Source organism: Triticum dicoccoides, chromosome 2A (assembly GCF_002162155.2).
Source record: "Triticum dicoccoides isolate Atlit2015 ecotype Zavitan chromosome 2A, WEW_v2.0, whole genome shotgun sequence".
Classification (NCBI taxonomy): domain Eukaryota; kingdom Viridiplantae; phylum Streptophyta; class Magnoliopsida; order Poales; family Poaceae; genus Triticum; species Triticum dicoccoides.
In genome coordinates this window covers 436,034,826-436,044,391 of record NC_041382.1, presented here as the reverse complement: position 1 = coordinate 436,044,391, position 9,566 = coordinate 436,034,826, and positions in this window count along the sequence as shown.

Here is a 9,566-nt window from a genome sequence, read left to right as displayed (position 1 = left end):
GAGGTTCTTGCTTCATAGTGCTTAGTGATATGCTCCAAAACCCTCAACTACCTTACCCACATCCACATATGACCTAAACCAAAAATCAAACTCGGCCCCATCGATTCTTTCTATCCGGCGCCACCGAGTTCAGATGTCATAGCCACTTCCACAAACCCTAGGCAAATCGGTCTCACCGATAGGGATCTCGGTCACACCGAGATGGGGTTGTAATCTCTCTGTTTCCCTTCTTAACGTTTCGGTCCTACCGAGATGAGTGATCGGTCCCACCGAGATTGCAATGTAAACTCTCTGTTTCCATTTTGTAACATTTCGGTCCCACCGAAATGAGCAAATCGGTCCCACCGAGTTTACCTGACCAACTCTCTGGTTAGCTTATTACCAAAATCGGTCCCACCGAGTTTGTGTAATCGGTCACACCAAGATTACGTTATGCCCTAACCCTAACCATATCGGTCCTACCGAGTTGCATCTCAGTCCCACCGAAAATCCTCACGGTCACTAGGTTTGCTAAATCGGTCCGACCGAGTTTCTCAATTCGGTCTCACCGAGATTGGTAAATTGTGTGTAACGGGTAGTTTTTGTGTGGAGGCTATATATACCCCTCCACCCACTCTTGATTCGTGGAGAGAGCCATCAGAACATACCTGTAACACCCCGGATATGATTTTCCTAATATGTAATCCAACTCTTGCCGTTTCCGGCGTTAAGTTATTTTATTTTCTCGGGTTCGGATATTTGTCTCCATGTGTTGTTATCATTGTCATGCATCTCATATCATGTCGTCATGTGCATTGCATTTGCATACGTGTTCATCTCTTGCATTCGAGCATTTTCCCCGTTGTCCGTTTTGCATTCCGGCGCTTCGTTCTCTTGCATCCGGTGGTCATTTCGACCTTTCTTTCGTGTGTGGGGATTAAACATTTCCGGATTGGACCGAGACTTGCCAAGCGGCCTTGGTTTACTACCGGTAGACCGCCTGTCAAGTTTCGTACCATTTGGACTTTGTTTGATGCTCCAACGGTTAACCGAGGGACCGAAAAGGCCTCGTGTGTGTTGCAGCCCAACACCCCTCCAAGTTGGCCCAAAACCCACCAAAACCCTCTCCATCATCTAGAGCGTTCGATCACGATCGCGTGGCCGAAAACCGCACCTCATTTGGACTCTCCTAGCTCCCTCCACCTCTATATAAAGACCCCTCCTCGAAAATCCGGATCTCCCCCATGCAAACCCTAAAAAAATCTCCTCCGCCGCCACCGGACATGTCCGGACGGAGCCGGACGTTGTCCGCCGCCGCCACCGACCAACCACGCCACGCCACGTGTCGCCACCACCTTCCTCCACCGCCGGCCCGGCGAGCCCGCGGGAGGCCCTCCCCGGCCTGCGGCTCCCCGCGCGCCCCGCGCCCTTCGTCCCCGCGCCCGGCGAGCGCTGCCCCGGCTGCCGGCGAGCGCCGCCCCAGCCACCGGCGAGCGCCGCCCCGGCCGCCGCACCCCGCGGCCACCACGCCATCCGCCTCCTCTCCGTCCTCGTCCTCCTCCGCCCGGCTACCGCAACCACAAACTCCGGCCACCTCGTCCACCGGCATACAGGAACTCCGGCGAAGCTCCAACCAACCTCGATCCTCGTGCCGTCCGGATCTGGATCTGAGATTCCGTCTCGATTGACTTTTGCCTCGAAACCCTAATTATTTGCTCCTGTTCATCGTATCGTAACTTTGCATCCGTAGCTCCGTTTTGGGCATATAGCATATCAAAATGTTCGTCTCAGGGAGTACATCATTTCATCTCATTGCATCATTTTCATTTGAGTTCATCTTGATGCCCGAAATGCTGTTAGAAGAATTCTATTTGAGATAATTGTCAGATCTGGTGCTCCAATTAGATATTTGTCATTTTTGCCATGATTATTGTGTGCATGATATGCCCCTGAGCTCTACATGTGTTTTGTTATATGTTTTGCCATCTATCCAGAGGTGCAACCCATGTATTTTTATGATGTGTGTGGTGACTAGCACAAGCTTGCAAAGTGAGGCATTCGTTAATGCTGATTTCAGGGACTTAGCATTTCCACTAAGTCCTTGACCTGTTTATCTCATATGGCCATATGTTCATGTTGTTTCCTAGTGATCCGTGCCTCTTTTGAGGATGATCAGTAATGATGTTTTGTTAATCTTGTAGTTCTCTATCCATCCATGTCTTTGTTTGCAATTATGGAGCATCCTAGCTTGAGTCAATCGAGCTCTACTTTTGCTATTTCGTGAATCTGGGCAGATTGTCTACTTATTAGCAATTTTGCCGAGGATGTTGTAGTTGATCCATGCATGCTACGTTATTGTTCTTGCCATGTCTAGCTTGCATTTTGTGTATTCTTGATGGGTGTATGCTTATATTGTCATGACTTGCTCTGTAGTGAGTGCATCAAGCTCGTAAACATGCCTACTTGATATCTGTTTTCAGCATGCTCCAGTTTTCACTAAGTCTGAGAACTGATTATGTTTTTGCCATGTTCACATGCTTGAAAATGTATTTTCTGATCCCTTTTGGCTGAAGGTCACTAAGGGACTTTTGTTAAGCTCCTTGAGTATCTCCATGACATGCTTTATTTTGCCATGTTCAGGTCCTGTAGCATATTGTTTTCTTGCTTCAAAGAGTGCTATCTGATCTGAAATTCCAGACAAGTGTTAATTTCACTAAGTGTGAGATCTGTTTGCCATATGCATTTTTGCCATGCTTGTTTGAACCTGTTAATGGATGAATTGGCCGTAGCTCAGTGCTAGACTTTTGTTAAGCTTCTTGTATGCATCCCTGCCATGTATTTTGATGTCATGTTTGGGTGCTGTAGCATGTTCATCCTGTTGCATTTAGATGGCTACTTGCTATAAATCGCAGAACATGGTCATTTTTGAATCGCTTGCCATTTCCAACCTGTAACTCCGATTCCGGTGATCTTTATATCGTTTTCAAGCGATTTCATCTCATCTTTCCAGTGGCACACTTGGTTTTCCAAGTTGATGCCAGGTTCATGCATTCCTTATCAAATCTTGTATATCCATCACATATGGCATCCCGCATAGCATACCATCTTTGCACCATGTTGTTTGAGTTTGCACATGGTTGATTGTGTCCTTGTTTGTTTTTTTGTCTTGTTTGGGTAGATCCGGGAGACGAGTTCGCTAACGAGGAGCCCGTTGAGTTTGCTTTCGAGGATCCAGTCAGCTCTGACAACTTTGTAGGCAAGATGATCATACCCTCGAAATCACTACTATCTTTGCTTTGCTAGATGCTCGCTCTTTTGCTATGCCATGCTACGATGCCTACCACTTGCTTTCAAGCCTCCCAAATTGCCATGTCAAACCTCTAACCCTCCATGTCCTAGCAAACCTTTGATTGGCTATGTTACCGCTTGCTCAGCCCCTCTTATAGCGTTGCTAGTTGCAGGTGAAGATTGGAGACCGTTCCTTGTTGGAACACTATTTACTTGTTGGGATATCATTATATTGCCATGTTATCTTAATGCACCTATATACTTGGTAAAGGGTGGAAGGCTCGGCCTCTCGCCTAGTGTTTTGTTCCATTCTTGCCACCCTAGTTTCCGTCATATCGGTGTTATGTTCCTGCATTTTGCGTTCCTTACGCGGTTGGGTTATAATGGGAACCCCTTGATAGTTCGCCTTGATTAAAGCTTTTCCAGCAATGCCCAACCTTGGTCTTACCATTTGCCACCTAGCCTTTTTTTCCCTTGGGTTTCCGGAGCCCGAGGGTCATCTTATTTAAACCCCCCCGGGCCAGTGCTCCTCTGAGTGTTGGTCCAACCGAGCGATGTCCGGGGCTACCAGGGGCAACTCTGGGCTGGCCTACCCGATGTCTGGCTCATCTGAGTGTGCCCTGAGAACGAGATATGTGCAGCTCCTATCGGGATTTGTCGGCACATTCGGGCGGTGTTGCTGGTTTTGTTTTAACTTGTTGAAGTGTCTTGAAGAACCAAGGTACCGAGTCTGATTGGAACGTCTCGGGAGGAGCTCCATTCCTTCGTTGACCGTGAGAGCTTGTCATGGGCTAAGTTGGAACTCCCCTGCAGGGTTTTGAACTTTCGAAAGCCGTGCCCGTGGTTATAGGCAGATGGGAATTTGTTAATGTCCGGTTGTAGATAACTTGAACCTTAACTTAATTAAAATGAATCAACCGTGTGAGTTACCATGATGGCCTCTTCTCGGCGGAGTCCGGGAAGTGGACACGGTGTTGGAGTAATGCTTGCCGTAGGATTGCTCTCTAGCTATTCGATCGCGCTTTGCCTCCTCTTCTCGCTCTCTTTTGTGAACAGGATAGCAACCATATATGCTAGTCGCTTGCCGCAGCTCCACATATTTTACTTTGCCTTACCTATGAGCTTAAATAGTCTTGATCGCGAGGGTGCGAGATTACTGAGTCCCTGTGGCTCACAGATTACTATTACACCAGATGCAGGGCCTGATGATTTCTCTCCAGGTGACGCGCTTGAGCTCAAGTGGGAGTTCGACGAGGACTCTCAACGATACTATGTTTCTTTTCCTGATGATCAGTAGTGGTGCCCAGTTGGGGCGATCGGGACCGTGTCCCATGTTGGGTTGTTCTTTTATTTTGGCGCCATAGTCGGGCCATGAGTGTTTGAATGTTGTAATGCTATTTATGTACTTTGATTGACGTTGTGAGTGTAATCCAACTAAGTTATCTCCCCTTTTATTATCTATATTACATGGGATGTTGTGAAGATTGCCTAACTTGCGACATTGCTTTCAATGCGGTTATGCCTCTAAGTCGTGCTTCGACACGTGGGAGATATAGCCGCATCGAGGGCGTTATAATACCTACACTTCCAATACACATTTTCCGAGAGAGAACCACCTACTCATGTGTTGAGGGCAAGATATTCCATTCCCACCATATGAATCTTGATCTCTAGCCTTCCCCAAGTTGCTTTCCACTCAAATCTTCTTTCCACCAAATCCATATCCTGTGGGAGAGAGTTGAGTGTTAGGGAGACTATCATTTGAAGCACAAGAGCAAGGAGTTCATCATCAACACACCATTTGTTACTTCTTGGAGAGTGGTGTCTCCTAGATTGGCTAGGTGTCACTTGGGAGCCTCCGACAAGATTGTGGAGTTGAACCAAGGAGTTTGTAAGGGCAAGGAGATCGCCTACTTCGTGAAGATCTACCGCTAGTGAGGCAAGTCCTTCGTGGGCAATGGCCATGATGGGATAGACAAGGTTGCTTCTTCGTGGACCCTTCGTGGGTGGAGCCCTCCGTGGACTCGCGCAACCATTACCCTTCGTGGGTTGAAGTCTCCATCAACATGGATGTACGATAGCACCACCTATCGGAACCACGACAAAAACATCCGTGTCTCCAATTGCATTTGAATTCTCCAAACCCTTCCCATTACATTCTTGCAAGTTGCATGCTTTACTTTCCGCTGCTCATATACTCTTTGCATTCTTGCTTGATATGCATTGTGTTTGTTAAACTTGTGCCAAAACTCCACTTCAACTTAAAGAAATTAAAAATTGCAACTTTTGGTACTTAGTGTCTAATCACACCCTCTAGACACCTCTTCTCGATCCTTTCACCAACCGTAAGCAAGGACGGTAACATCGCCGACGTCCATAGTATACTCTCTTGCCATTGAATTATGAAACCCCTAGCCATATTTTGCGTCACTTTCCTATCGAGACTAGCCATTTGAGTATTGTCGGGCAATGTTACTTGTGCAGTTTAGTGATACACATTCTGCATAGCTATCATAGCATGCATATATCATAGTATTATCTCTTGTGTTATCAATTGTTCCCACATATACATCATTGCTATCTTGGTTCGAATATTTTGCATAGGTGGCCAAAGAGAAGTATCAAAAGAGAATCAAAAGCTTTTAAGCAAATAGAAAACAAAGAGCTTGTAAGCAATAGCCATCGCATCGCCACATTGCATATCATATAGCCACATTTGATCATCTTCGATCATTGTGAGAGAATCATCGGGAATCATACATCTATAGCATACTTGCGATAGAAGTCGTATTTCATTTCTCATAGGGTTTGTGCACAAGTGTTGTATCTTGCCTATTGAGCAATTGTGCTAGCGTCTCTCTAGAGTTGTGCAACAAGAGCATTTTCCGAGGATTCCACATTTTAAGCTCATTTCTTGGTTGCACGACCCCATTTATCTATCTGTGCATGTGTTTCCCAGTGCCACATATTGCTATTGATCTACTTGTTTCACTTGCAAATTTGTGGATCTCCTTCAACATTATTGAATCTTGCTAACAGTTGCATAAATTTTGTGCCACCGTCCTCACCAAGCTACTCCAAAAGCTTTATTTGTGTAGGTGTGAGAATTGATAAGATCTGGTACCAATTGTGCTTTTTCCATAATACTACATTGGGTGATCTTTGATCCATCTTCAACATCAAATAAGGTACATTTGGTCTAGTTCTTTGCTTTCTTCCACTCAAACATTTTCTTGAGATGATGGATAGGCTGAACACTTCTACCAACCCACTCTTCATCGAGCAAGAAGAGGAGCCGAACAACTACGTCACCAAGAATCAATTATTCGGGGAGCATAGAGCTTTGAATCAAGAGAATAAAGCATTGGGAACCACATCGATCAACTCGCCACTAACTTTCGGCAATACGAACAATACAAAAGGGACTATCTTGACGACAAGCTATCATCGCAAATGGAAGACTTCTGCGCCTTGATGGTCAACCATTCTTCTACAACTTTGTCATCATCAAGATGGCGCCACAAAAGCCGGCACTCTTCGAACACTTCTTCGGATGCAAGTTTCCCCCGAGCTTGTCCGCATTGTCGCCAAGATCATGAAGATCATCAAGCTCCACAAAACCCTTTTCATGACAATGGTTTACAAGACTGCCTACGGGAACATGAACGACATAGTCGCCAAGCAAACGATCCCATGGAACAAGAGCAAGATCCAATACGCCAAGATCACCAAGAAAACCAAGACGGCAACGCCCTCAGACAAGAGCAACAATGTTGTGAGGAACAATCGCTTGAAGCCCAACGTGCTCTACGTGAAGCGACTCACAACATACAAGAGCGCAACTACCAAGTATGTTTACAAGAAGAGGCCCTCCGACAAGAGCTACAAGGAGAAGCCCCACACCTTGAGGAGCGCCAAGAGATGAAGAACCATGCAAGAACTCCATGCGCTCAATGTCAAGCTAATCAAGCGGGGCATGAGGAACAAGCGATTTAAGGCCCTCAACCATGGCAAGAGCGTCATCACCATTGCCCCCAATGCATTGAAGAGCAATGCTACAGCAAGCTCAAGTTCAACATGCCAAAGTTTTTCGGAAGCAATGATCCCGAAGACTACCTCTCATGGGAATTGAAGGTCAGGAATATATTCCATCTTCACAATTATGAAGAGGAAAAGAAAATCACCATGGCCTCACTTGAATTCCAAGACCAAGTTCTCATTTGGTGGGAGAAAGTCATCGAGCGGCGACAAGCTAAAGGTGACCCACCCATCACAACATTGAATCAAATGAAGGAGGTCATGAGAGCGTGTTTTGTGCCGACATACTATAGTCGAGATCTCCTCAAGAAATTGCAACTTCTCCAGCAGGGCACCAAGTCCGTTGAAGAATACCACAAAGAGATGGAAATTGCAATGATACGAGCCAATGTCACGGAACATAATGAGCAAACTATGGCATGCTTCTTGAATGCCCTAAACCATCCCGTCAAGAAATTCACGGATTTCCAACCTTACACAAACCTCATCGAGCTAGTGCACCAAGACACCAAGGTGGAGCGACAGGTGCAAGAAGATGTCAAGTACGCGAAGTACTCTTCCAAGACATACGGTTCTTTCACTCAAGCTTCAACAACTATGATGACTTCTACTTCGTAAAAAGATTGACCAAGCAACGACGACAAGTCAACTTACAAGAAAACTTAGACACCTTCAACTCCTCGTCCTCCTACAAGCAACTTCAAGCCGATATATTCATCATCAACTACTCAAATAGATGAGACCTTCAAGACGAGTTCCATCAAATGCTTCACATGTCAAGGCCGAAGCCACGAGACGTTTGAGTACCCTACTCGGTGCACCATGATCGCCAATGATGACGACACCTATGACTCCACGAGTGAGGAAGAAATGGAGGCACTTGAACATGTGGCCATCCACTGATACGTCTCCATCGTATGTACTTTTCCAAACACTTTTGCCCTTGTTTTGGACTCTAACTTGCATGATTTGAATGGAACTAACCTGGACTGACGATGTTTTCAGCAGAATTACCATGGTGTTATTTATGTGCAGAAACAAACATTCTCGGAATGACCTGAAACTTCACGGAGCAACTTTTCGGAAAATATAAAAAATACCTGCAAAAGATGAAGGCCAGGGGGCCCACCATCTGTCCACGAGGGTGGGGGCGCGCCCCCTACCTCGTGGGCCCCCTGGTGCCTCTCCGACTCCAACTCCAACTCTATATATTGTGTTTCGGGGAGAAAAAATCAGAGAGAAGGATTCATCGCGTTTTACAATATGGAGCCGCCGCCAAGCCCTAAAACCTCTCGGGAGGGCTGATCTAGAGTCCGTTCGGGGCTCCGGAGAGGGGAATCCATCGCCATCGTCATCGTCAACCATCCTCCATCACCAATTTCATGATGCTCACCGTCGTGCGTGAGTAATTCCATCGTAGGCTTGCTGGACGGTGATGGGTTGGATGAGATTTATCATGTAATCGAGTTAGTTTTGTTAGGGTTTGATCCCTAGTATCCACTATGTTCTGAGATTGATGTTGCTATGACTTTGCTATGCTTAATGATTGTCACTAGGGCCCGAGTGCCATAATTTCAGATGTGAACCTATTATGTTTTCATCAATGTATGAGTGTTCTTGATCCTATATTGCTAGTCTATAGTCACCTATTATGTGTTATGATCCGTTAACACCGAAGTGACAATAATCGGGATACTTACCGGTGATGACCGTAGTTTGATGAGTTCATGTATTCACTATGTGTTAATGCTTTGTTCCGGTACTCTATTTAAAGGAGACCTTAATATCCCTTAGTTTTCGTAAGGACCCCGCTGCCACGGGAGGGTAGGACAAAAGATGTCATGCAAGTTCTTTTCCATAAGCACGTATGACTATATTCGGAATACATGCCTACATTACATTGATGAACTGGAGCTAGTTCTGTGTCACCCCAGGTTATGACTGTTACATGATGAACCGCATCCAGCATAATTATCTATCACCGATCCATTGCCTACGAGCTTTACATATATTGTTCTTCGCTTATTTACTTTTTCATTGCTATTGCTATCATCACTACAAAATACCAAAAACATTACTTTTACTACTGTTACCTTTTGCTACCGTTACCACTACTATCATATTACCTTGCTACTAAACACTTTGCTGCAGATATTAAGTTTCCAGGTGTGGTTGAATTGACAACTCAGCTTCTAATACTTAAGAATATTCTTTAGCTCCCCTTGTGTCGAATCAATAAATTTGGGTTGAATACTCTACCC